This window comes from Rhamphochromis longiceps, linkage group LG23 (genome assembly GCF_057381845.1).
Source record: "Rhamphochromis longiceps isolate RC_006_pf linkage group LG23, R_longiceps_female_GT1.1, whole genome shotgun sequence".
In the NCBI taxonomy this organism is placed as follows: domain Eukaryota; kingdom Metazoa; phylum Chordata; class Actinopteri; order Cichliformes; family Cichlidae; genus Rhamphochromis; species Rhamphochromis longiceps.
In genome coordinates this window covers 13,091,356-13,103,701 of record NC_140578.1, presented here as the reverse complement: position 1 = coordinate 13,103,701, position 12,346 = coordinate 13,091,356, and the positions used below count along the sequence as shown (strand labels likewise).

General features: G+C 39.7%; 1 long non-coding RNA gene across 1 annotated transcript; it reads right to left on the bottom strand.

Annotated features, from left to right (window-relative positions):
* Positions 1 to 2,596: 2,596 nt before the first annotated feature.
* Positions 2,597 to 4,052, bottom strand: LOC146641432 (uncharacterized). The gene is made up of 3 exons (XR_014909758.1): positions 3,868 to 4,052; positions 2,932 to 3,033; positions 2,597 to 2,735 (listed from the first exon to the last, which is right to left on the bottom strand). It is a non-coding gene; the product is annotated as an uncharacterized LOC146641432 (long non-coding RNA).
* Positions 4,053 to 12,346: the final 8,294 nt, after the last annotated feature.

The following is a 12,346-nucleotide window of genomic DNA, read 5'->3' as shown; positions in this document are numbered from 1 at the left end:
AGACAGAGCTTTCACAAAGTCCTAGTGCAGATGAAGGTTTACCTTAAAAGACAGCGCTGTAATCCTCTGGAGAATGCATTCACATGTTAACCGTCTAAATATGGAGGATGAAATCATCTTAAATATTTGATGTCTTATTTTTCCAAATGTTTAATTCTTTTTGTTTAAAAGTTTGGCAACAGCTAAGCAAAAACTGAGCAGTACAGCAGGTCTGTATAAATATTGTGCTCAAAATCATGAAAAACTATACAAATTGTTGATATGATGTATTTTTCTTAACCGCAAGAAATTGAATAAAAAGACCATTTGCCATTCAGCTTTTTCAAAAAAAGCATCTGGTGTTAAAAATAAAAGCAAACCAAACAAACAAATACAAGACAGCAAACTTCTAAATGGACAGTGGATGGCAGCACAGTAGCTATTTCCATCTTTTATATACAGCCTTTAGCCCGAGAATGTTTTTTTTTTCAACCACCACATGAAGTTTTCCATATATACTAAATTTACTATGTGGAAATTGCTTAGGGTGACCATAAACATGGGCGCTGAAGTTAAGTGCGAGTCACTCCCACATACTCAATGCTGTGCTGTGAATTTTCACTACCATGCCAAGAAAATAGTCCCAAAGGAAAACACTGATTACCCCTGCTCGTGCAATGTGTGACTTAAAAAAAAAAACACAAGAGCCAAGCTGCTTAGGGAAACTACTGAGCCGTTTTAAAGACATTAAACACTACATTTGTGACCTGTTTTGCATGGTTATAGGGAATTAGAGGAACAGCTTCAAGTTAGCATTTAATATCATAAAGAAAACCGTCAGCAGAGCAATATCCATTACAAACAGTAACACACATGACACACCTTTAGAACTTGTGAAAACCAGGCACAAATGCACATGGCACAAAGTACAGTGGATGATTGCAAAGTTTCCTCGCTGTTTGGCGAAAAACCATTATTACACATCTCCTCAGTTTCTTCTGTTCCTGTGAAACAGCACTCCTGTAAAAGCATGACTGCTGTCAGAAGATGTGCTTGGATTATTTATGGAGTGAGGTGTGAGAATCATTTCTGCAGGTGTTGCTTTTGGTCACGCTTGCTTGTTTTATGTCCCAGTTTAAAAAAAAAAAATCTAACAAGAAGACGTCACAAGGGGTCTGGAGCACATCTTTCACCTCATTAAGGTGCCAACACACTGTTTGGGTTTTTTGTATATGTAAATTTAATATGGACAAAAACACGTTTGGAGACTGGATTTATTTTATTTTCATTTATTAAATTAATTTAAAGATATATTGTTCATATGATTAATTATGAGTAGTGACCTGAGTACTGGATTATCAAATGTGAGGGATTCTTGGAAGAAATTATTGAAATATAGCTAAATATAGGGTCCTATTTTTAGCATATACTGATCCATCCAGACAATAATAATAATAATAATAATAATAATAATAAATTCCATCTTTTTCCTCTTCAGCTACATTTAAATAATACCAGTTTGTCCCAACTTCTTTTTACACATAGGTTGTACTTTTTACCCTGCTATATTATTCTTATGACTTTAAATGTTTTATTTCTAACCACAATGTTTTTAAATATATTAATTGCTTGGAAAATATGAATATTTATTATAGTCATAAGACATCACTTGAAAATAAGTCAATGGTAAGTCATACAAATTTTTACACATATTTAATTATGTCATAAATTTGAAGAAACACACACATACAAACAGTGTGGTGACAGTTATGATCAAACTTAGGTTTCACATTTAAATTTTAGAAAATAAATATGTATATATATATTTTTACTACAGATAAAAGTTGCCAACTGTGTATCTAAATGTAATAGACAAAATGTCTATGTGTTTATTTCTTCTACAACTTCTACACAATCAGGAGTTGCGATATAGCAGGTATATCTTGGAACTTGAAGGTTCTTCCTGTATTAGATTTTATGATGTCATCATGTTGCCAAGCAAGTTTTTATACACCAATTACAGTTGACGAAAGCATCATTTTAATTTCAACAGGATAAAATTACTCCTTTTTGACATTCACTCAAAAGTCTACCTGTTTGTTTGTTTTTAACTCTTCTTAATCTGATTAAATATATCAGATTACAATAATACAATAACAGTACATTAGTACAACTCCAAATCATAACAAAGATCACCTGAAGACGCTTTATATTGCAAGGTGAAACTCTACTACAATGATACTGAAAAAACTCCAACAATCAGAAGACCCCTTATGACCAAACACTTGGCAACAGTAGGGACGAAAAACTCCCTTTTAACAGGAAGAAACCTCAGGAATAACCAGGCTCAGTTAGAGTCAGCCATCAGTCTCTAACTGGTGAAAGAATTATTTTATAGAAAGTAGCAACATTTTTTACTTTAAAGGCAATTTTTCAGATACAATCCCAAACATTTGAAGCTTCCTGCTTCTTAAACATGGAATGGTTATTTGGATAAAAAAAACACCGTCAAACTGTACCTTTGGGTTCTCGGCTATAACTATCAATTATTTGATTGAGAAAATAATCAGCAATTTATGATTAATTAAACATTTTTATAAGAAGTTATTACCACAATAAAATGCCGCTTACAGTCACAGCAGACCAATGTTAGGGGTTCAATATACAACTTTTATTAGTGCAGTGAGGACAGAAATCCATTTGATCACGGTTCGCCTGAGAAACTGATCCCATGTGAGACGCCATCGTCAAAGCATCTAAAAATAAATAACAGCACATGCTCATCAGGAATGTGTCACTGCAGGAGTTCCACAAAAGTCAAAATGGAGCAGATCTGGGGGGGGTATTTATAGACACTATTGTCTATTTAAAAATCTCTATTTAGAGCAGTTCTGTTGCTACTCTGAGAATGTAGGGCTTCATTCATGATACTTTGATCTGAATGTGACATACACGCTGTACAAGCCGAAGATCACACAGAGGTGGCGGCCGGGCCTCTGACTGAAAGTGGCTTCTCACGGTGTCGGTGTGCCGAGGTCTGAGCTCCGAAATCTCCTGCGTGCAAACGATTTGGCAAATGAAAGATCATTTAACGTAACTGGTTTCTAACATCAGGATGAGTAACATGAACATGCTGAAAAGATCTTTGATGCAGTATGTGAATAAAAAATTTTTTTGAATCAGATGTGCACAAATAAACACAAATAGGCATCTGTTTTTCATCTTCAAAGCCCATCATCATTCAGACAAGAGTCAGCAGCACTCCATTTGTTTACCGTGTTTGGCTAAAGAACACAGAAAAGTCTGTGTTTGTATAAATGCTTCATAATTTACCCACAGAGATATTAAATGTACAATTCACACCATACGTCAGAGTTTACACCTCTGTGGGTCTGTTTGAAGACACTTTGGCAAAACACTAAAGTCAGCATGAGCACATAACTGATATTTGCCTCTAAGACCTCAGCCACACAGGCCTGGAGACCAGGCAGCAACCTTTAGGGAAAACATGGCATTCCCTGAATGCTTGGCAAGTGGTTGCTGGAGGTTACTGGCTGTTGCTGGGTGAAATTAGTTGCAAAGAGGGTGCTGTACCAAAAGCCTCCTCATGATTGCTTTGGTTGCTAGCAGACTGGTAGACTGCAAGTCATTATTTCCCAGATAACTGCACTGTAGAAAAAAAAAGCTTGAAAAGGCACCAAAACCATAAACATCCAGAGATCCAGCTCAGAGACTGTAATAAGCTGAGGTTTAGCCGGCCTAGGTTGGCATCCAGATGTCAGTAAAAGCGGGCAGTGTCACAAGTCTGCAGAGCTTGTATATTGATGTGAAGTGTTAAGATTTAAAATTCAGACACACAGATGCAGATAGAGTAAACAGAAAACACACCTTTACTGCTGGATACGAGTCTAACAAAGTCATATAAAGTCAGACCCAGCAGGAGTCACACCAACAAAGCCACTGAGAGGGAAACGAGAAACTCTGACCAACACTAAGCAGGAGACAGCGCTATATATACACACAGGAGGGCAATCGGGGGGGGGGGGGGGGGGTGAGACAGCTGGGAAACACAAGACACAGCTCAACTAATCACGGAGGACAAGACAAGAGACACCAAACACAGAGCCTGAGACTAACAAGATACGCACACACAGGGGAGGAAGGATAAACAAAACTATAACCTGCAGGTTTTAGTACTTCCACAATGACTTCATGTATCAGATTGTTGCTTGAGTTGAAGCAAAACAAATCTTTTTGACCTGATGGTGGAAGAGGAAAAAAACTGTGGATTTTTTGGAAGACACTAAAGCATTAAGGTTATTCTTTGTATAAACACACTGGCTGAGAAAAACCAGTTTTCCCTGCCCAGTGTTTCATTCAAACTCTGTATGGAGAACAATGTCCTGTCTATTAATTACTCTGGGAAAAAGGCTCGTTTCTAAAGTCTGTCAGCTCAATAAAACTCAGTGAAGCTGGTATTTGGACACGAGCAGCTGCCAAGTAGATGCTGTTCCTCTCAGAAATGTCTTGAAACAGTTTGTACAGGAGTACAGTTTGTACACATTCCAAATGTGTACACTGTGTGGCCAAGTAAAAGAAATACAAATATTCAGCAATTCTTCTTATCTTTTGTGAGAAATGTTTCCATGTAACACATTGGAAGTTTCCGTTGCCTACTGGTGGTGGTCAGAGGGCCCGGTGGCGCCAGTGTCCGGCAGCCTCGCCTCTGTCAGTGCGCCCCAGGGTGGCTGTGGCTACAATGTAGCTGCCATCACCAGTGTGTGAATGTGTGTGTGGATCACTGGATGTGTAAAGTGCTTTGGGGTCCTTAGGGACTAGTAAAGCGCTATACAAATACAGGCCATTTACCATTTACACTTCCTTCTACATAAAAAAACAACAACACATAGATTTATAGCTAACAAATTTTGTTTCCAAGAAGTGAAATTTACATTTACAAACTCCTAAAAATGGATAGTGCGGCCAATTCCGAGCATATGTCCCACTCTTTTTTTCCACAACTAAACACAAAACCTAATTTTTCAGCTCCTTTGACAAAATGCATGACTCAAAATGTATGTGGCAAAATGTCACAAACTCATCAAATCCACACAATGTCTGCAGCTCTCTCACACACACACAGTCAAAATTTTGTTAAAGGATATGCAAGTCAAGTTTTCCAAACTGCATGTGGCTGTCTCTCTGCAAAAAATACAAAATAAGAAGTAAAAACAGAAAAGGACCAGAGGAGAGATTGAGCCTAAATGCAGAATGTTCTGTGTCACACAGGCTCCTTTCACCATGGTAACTCATGCTGAACATGGATATGGTCAGAGTTTCAGGTTAAACTCGCCTGGAAGTTGATTTTTTCAGCATGCTTTCAGTGTTATTAGGTGGTGCAGAAAGTGTATAAATGTTGTCATCGCTTTTACGCTCAAGGAAATGCAGAACATACGCCAAAAATACCTCTTCCATCAACCGATTTAATTTCACCTTACTGCTAACAAACTAAAGAGATTTCTACATCTCCTTTTTCAGGCTGTGGTACAGTAAGCTTTAATGTTCAACGTTTCTGAGCTTTCATCTGAGCCATTATCTTTGAAAAAAAAAAGCTGCAGCGCTGAGACCACACTCAGCCATAATATAATGAGCTGGAATTAAAATGTCAGTTTTACTGCTCTGTGCATGAAATCACCGGGTTAACGATTTTGTGCAGCATTAATGTCTTGTCTTATTTTGAACTGTGTTGTATTTCACTGTTTATAGCTTTTGTTCTGACCCAGGTCATAATTTTGTGTATTGTTTTTGCTCCTCCACACTTAATGGTGGCATTGTTTGTTTTCTCTGCATGGATTTCAAAGTCATGTGTAATCCCTCCAGCACACCCTGACTTTCTAGCTGACAGGCACTAGACACTTTATGCTTAATACCCAGCACTGATATGAAATTTGATCTGTGGTCAGTTTGAATGCATTTTGGCAAATCAAATGTGGAGAAAAACTTAACCAGTGCTTTCACCACAGGTTTTGCCCTCAATGAACGCAGCAGGGTGGCCTCGGGAAAACGTGTGGCGACATACAAAGTGATGAGTACATATTGAAGACCATCTTTGGTCCTACTCAGTCAAATACGGATTGGATGTGAAGAAGCTGGAGGGATTAACTTTTTGAGTTTACCACCCGTTAGACATATAAGACATGATCGACAGTATCTGGCAACATCAGATTGAAATCCTGGGCAGAGAAAATGGAGGAGCACTCTGTCATGAGTTTTCCTGATTCCTAAGTGTCCAGACAGATGGTGGTGATGGACCAGGCTTAAAACTTGTAGACCTGAGTGACCACTTCACACTCCATTCCAGACACTGGAGACCACTTACACAGCAAAAGACTGGTAAAATTGGTAAGACACAGGTTGGGTTACATGTGATTGTTTCTGGGCAGCAGACAAAGTAGCATCAGATACTTTAATGAGCTGCTTTCTGTCTATAGCCAGACTATAGCCAGACTGTGTCATCTGGTATCACATCAGATGACACAGTTTCATTTTTAACTTCAGGGGAAGGGCTAACAGGAGCATCAGACTCCACCACATCACCGAGCATAAGAGCCTGGGCACTAGTAACGATGCATGCCAGAAAAACTGAAGAGACACCAAGCCAAGAGGGGGCATGAAGGCAAGTATCAGCAGTTGGTTTTTCAGTGACTTCGGGCGTGGCAGGAAACACCTCTCCCCCAGCCAAATCACATCAAGATCAACATCAGCAACTGGCAGCTCGTCTGGCACTCCCACTCCCACTGTGCCAGACACCAAGGGGGAAAGTAGTATAACTGTATGAAGCAACACAAGCAAAATACTCCTTTTTATTCCCCACACTGGTCAGAAAAGGCACTATGCAGCGTGCCACAGAATCCTTTGCATCAGTATCTCTTAAAATAGTGATCGCAACTTGGTCCACCTCACTGGCAGTCAGTGAAAAAAAACCTGCAGAGTTAAAAGGCTTGGACACTTTATCTATCTCTTCCGAGTGGGGTTTTAAGTTTGTTTGAGCCAGCTGATGCAAAGAAAGCCTGGCTGTGTTGAACTTTGTGCGCAGTTACACTCCTCTGACAGCAGCATGTACCTTTGAGCAGAGATAAAACTGTTTTGATACATTTTTTGTGGTTTTACCAGAAGAATTAAAGGTTTTGCGAAACGTTTCTTTCGTGTGTGTCTTTGCCATTAAAAAAAAAAACCCTAATTGAAGACTGCTGTTTGTTTCCTGTTTCTTAACTGTGAGTCAGGGTTGCTTTCTTTTAATGACTGCAATAACTGTAAACTTACCCTTTAATGAGGCTTTTTTCTTCTTCAAGAAAGACCCCAAATCTAAAACAGTTACTTTGAAGGAGAAATATTATGCTCATTTCCTGCCCCATATATTATTTTAAAAGTAGCTTTCTGTGGTTCACATTTCGGGATGTCTGTCTTAATTTGTTTAAATGTTTGAATACATGCGAGATATTTCATATTTGACTATAAAAATGAATTATTTTTTTTTTTTGGGACAATAAGCAGCACTTCCCACAGCTCTCCATCTACTGAGAAGCACAGAAGATTTTCTGGATTTTCACCAGAAAAGGTGTTAGGCTTGGCCCTGCTGGGCGTTAACAGGGTGCTATCCACTCGTTCTACCCCCTACTGTGTGTTTCAAAGCCTGAACAGCTGTGTGATGTATGTCTACCAGCAGCTCTGCTTCAGACTTCAGATGCCCCATCGATCTACTATACGTTCTCTAATTATCTTCTATAATTAAGGACCAAAAGTGGACCAGGGTGAGCAGATAAAGTAGAATGGCATCATTGTCATTGTGAGCAGAGCAAACAGCAAAACTTAGCAATGTGGCTCCAACATGGTGTTTAAAATAAACCACTGAAGACCAAAATGCATATGAATAAATACCATTATTCATCTGCATTTTATAAATATTTAAAATGGACAGAAATGCAGCATAGTTTGCTGTCAGTACAGACATTTATCAAAAAAAGTGTTTAGGTCTTTGGAAAGAAAGAGTCTCTGAATCTACAGGTGGGTGTTTTGGCTGATATGAAGCTTCTTCCAGAGGGTAACAGATGGTGAGCAGTCCCTGATAATGTTTTTTTGTTCTTTTGCGGTAGTGAGAGTTGGTTATGTCCTCCAGGGATGGCAGCTGGCAACCAATGATTTGTTCTGTTGTTCTCACCACTCCTTCCAAAGCTTTTTTGTTTGCGACAGAGCAGCCTGAACAGCACATTGGTAAGCAGTATGTTAAAAGAAACTCAACTGCAGTATATTAAAAACACATGAGTAGTCTCCTCTCCATGTTGCTCTTCCTGAGTGGAGTCTCTGATGTTCCCTCTTCACCTCTTCACGAGTAGTGTTGGCTGACCAATTGGCTGAAATTTCCCATTAGCACAGAGTGGGGCTGGAGGTGGTCTGAGTTACACTTTTTCCTGTTGTTCAGTATTACCTCTTTGGTTTTAGTGTTGTTCAACAAAAGACTGCTGATAGTCACTGAATTATCTCTGTATGCTAACTCATCTTGAGCCTGAGGAACAGTGACCACGATGGTGATGGATGAGTGGACAGGACTACAATCATATATATATAGAGTGGGTTAAAAAAAAAAAAAGGACTCAGCACACAGCCCTGTGTAGCTCCAGAGTGATGGATAAGCAAGTGCGGGGCCCAAGTTTGATGCTCTGAGAATTATTTCTTATGAAGGCAGTGATCCAGACACAGATGTCTGGGGTGACCAATTTTTAAGAACAAAGGTGATGTGTAGATACAAAGTTGATGATCCATACCATCAAGCTGTGCAAAAGATTTGTTGGGGTTAGGATAAGGAGACAGGTGACGATCATTGAGCAGTAGGATTGTTTCATCCTGAGAAAGAGCGTGCTTTCTTAGTGAGCACTGGTGGAGTATCAAGGGCTAATACAAAGTTTTGGACTCAGAAGTGGGCACGATAGGCAACAGATCACTCACAGTAAAGACTTTATTTAATACAAAGGACTTGGGCAACAGGTAACCACAAGGAGTGAGCATCACGCGGGATAGATTCATTGGTAACAAGGAGTGAAGATTCTGGAAGGGAGGCATCCAGGTGAGTGTCCAGTGGAGCAGGTGAGTGTGCTGTGCAGTCTGTCCTTAAACTGCAGGCTCTTAACTGCAGGTAATGACATGCAGGTGTGTCTGCAAAGAGCAGGAAACCAGCTCACCAGAAGGGAGGTACCTGGATGCAGAGGCAGGAATGGAAAAACAACCTGACACTCAGCCTGGATGATGACACGGAGAAGTACAGAGAAGGTCGGAAAGAGCTTCACTGTGTGGATCAGTGAAAGCAGATGATTGGCTGCTGAGATAGGAACTGTGGTACTGCACGAGGAAGTCATGAGTGGCAGAGAAGAATATGAAGGTGGTACAGGACATGTATGAGGACAGTGACGGGTGTTAATGTTTATTTGGAAGGGCAATGAATATTAATTAACATGAGCACTTAGATTAATCATATAAATATACAGATTTAGCTGCACAGGCTAATTTTCATGTGCTGTCCCTGGCAGGTTGATGGCATATAAGATTATTAAACAAAACCAAAAATACAGCAATCTGTGAGCATAATTAAAGACAGAAACATTTATAAAATAAAACACATACCCCATACAGGTCTGGGTGGTAGGTCTGAGCCCCTTCTTGTTTGCAGTGTGATGGACAGGTTGTCAGATCAGGTAAGGCAGAAGTCTCCAAGGACTCCATGATGTTTGCAGATGCCATCCAAAGAAAGAGATAGACAAGATGGTAGCGAGACCTGCTGTGATATATTGTTTGGAGATGATGGCACTGACAACAAGACAAGAGGTTGAGCTGGATGTGGCAGAGCTGAAGATTTTCGGATCTTCATTGTTACTAGAATGTACAGGATTGGAAATGAGTGTGTCAGAGGGACAGCTCAGGTCGGGCGGATTTGAAGGCAAAGCTAGAGAGGCCAGGCTGAGATGGTTTGGACATGTGCAGAGGAGGGATAGTGGATATATTGGACATATATTAGACAAAGGATGCAGAAGATGGAACAGCCAGGCAGGAGGAAAAGTGAAAGAACATAGAGAAGGTTGATGGATGTAGGAAATGTGATGAAGGATGTTAGGGATAGGGTGAGAGTTTAGTTTAGAAACTACTGCTTTGAGGCAGGTTTCATCTGATTGGTTTGAACAGTGAGTGGGAGGGGCTTCAATACTCTCAGCCAGAGATGCGTGACCATATTGGGGATTTGTGCTCTCTTTCACATCATACAGAGCTAACTGTATTGATGAAAACTTTTAAACTGAGTGGGAACCAGTTTAAAATGAACATCCAGTACTGGAACAAAAAATAAGGAAGAGAACATCATTTCCTTAAACAAGTTAGTAATTTATCCTTTATCCAAATAGTTATTTTCCCATACAGAGTAAGGAATATTAGCTATCACTTTCAGAACATATAATGCTGTTACTCATAAGGCTGATAATATTGATGATTGCTTCTCTCACCCCAACCGGTCACAGTAGATGGCCCCGCCCCTCACTGAGCCTTGTTCCGCCGGAGGTTTCTTCCTGTTAAAAGGGAGTTTTTCCTTCCCACTGTCACCAAAATGCTTGCTCATAGGATTGTTTTGTTTTTCTCTGTATGTATTATTGTAGAGTCTACCTTACAATATGAAACGCCTTGAGGCGACTGATGTTGTTTGGTGCTGCATAAATAAAACTGAATTGAGTTAAATTGATGACAAGGCTAACACTCATCTTGTTGTTGTGTTACACAGTTGTGAAATGGAAAAGGCTGCGATAGAGTTTGAGGGTGTGGTTAAAAAATAAGCATTTAACAGTCGGAGAGTTTAGGAGTCAAAATGGTTACCATGGTTATATCGGTTTCCAGTAACTGGTGCAATGGGCGTGATTTCATCAGAGTGAGTATGGCTCAGATATTTCCTGTGACTTCTCGTCACTTCTGCTTCACTGATTGATTCCGGTGTAATGCTTGCTGCCTTTACAGTTAACTTTAATAAAATCAGGATCCTCATCCTCAGTGGATTTCAGAATGGACTCTGTGGAATACATCGCAGTAAAGACCTCAACGCAGCCTCTCAGCAGCTTTCTTAATGGAAGCAGTCGCTATAGGGAGGGTCACACAAGATACTATCAGGTGCCTGAGTTTAAGGTGCAGACCATGAACCACAACATCCTGTCCAAAATCCTGAGTGGGGATAATTCTTTTATGTTGCTCTCTCTCTCTCTTTCATGTTATTTTCTGTAATTATGTTAGTTGGTTAATGAATAAAACAATGATGCTTTCAGGGGCTCCAATATTTTCATTAAATATTAGGATACTGTCTTAATAAACATCGGTCATCGAGGTGCTACATCCTGAGCACCTTGTATAATTTCAATAAATAAGGTGTATATTTTTAAAAAGTACAAGAACAAGGGTTCATCTGATCACCAGCTTTCAAAGCGTGGAAATCACAAATTGCACATGGTGTAAGTGACAGCTTGATAAGCCACTCAGAAAAAAAGCTGTCTTAATGAGAAAGAAACTAAAATGTCTATTGTCAGATTAACTCAGGGGTTCCACTAAGGCCCCCTGAGATAAATAAGGGCTCATTAGTGTCCAATAATTCATAAATGGTGCCAAAAGCAAGTACGACAGGTCTCCTTTAACATAATCGACTTTGAAAATATATTGTCACCTGTGGCTATAATAACAAATAAATAGTGAGATACTTAGCTTCTTAAAAACGTAACTATCTCTGGCATGTCGTGTTGCGCAACTGCAACTGTGAGGATGTTAAAAGGTCTCTCGGCATGGTGCATTTTCCCCAAAAGCCTTTGCTGTTTAATAGTCCTTCACTGATGAAATTAAGAGGCCAGCCAAAAGGCCACCATAGTAACGTGGACAAAACAAATCACTCTGCTTCAGGCTGTAACCTCGTTAGAACAATGCGTCGTGGTTGTTTGGAGGCTGTGTCTGAGCCATGGTTGCTGAGGGAGGCAGGCAGGCAGAGATAAGCCTCACTGACAGTAGTGATAACATGAGAGTAGGAATAATTGCCCAGAAATTAATCACACCCCGAGTACTTCAGGCACTTGATACCCTGTTTTCATTTATTTGTATCCACTGAGGCCACAGCATCCGCCTCAGACTTCAAAGTAATCTGAAAGATGATGTGTGAGCATCAAAATGATTAACAGACAGGGAACCTTACTACAACAAAACTAATTTACATGATCTATTTTCTCTGATTACAGATATATTTAAAATGTCCCTATTATATGTTTAATATTTTAACACTGTCACCTACAAATTGAGTGAATAG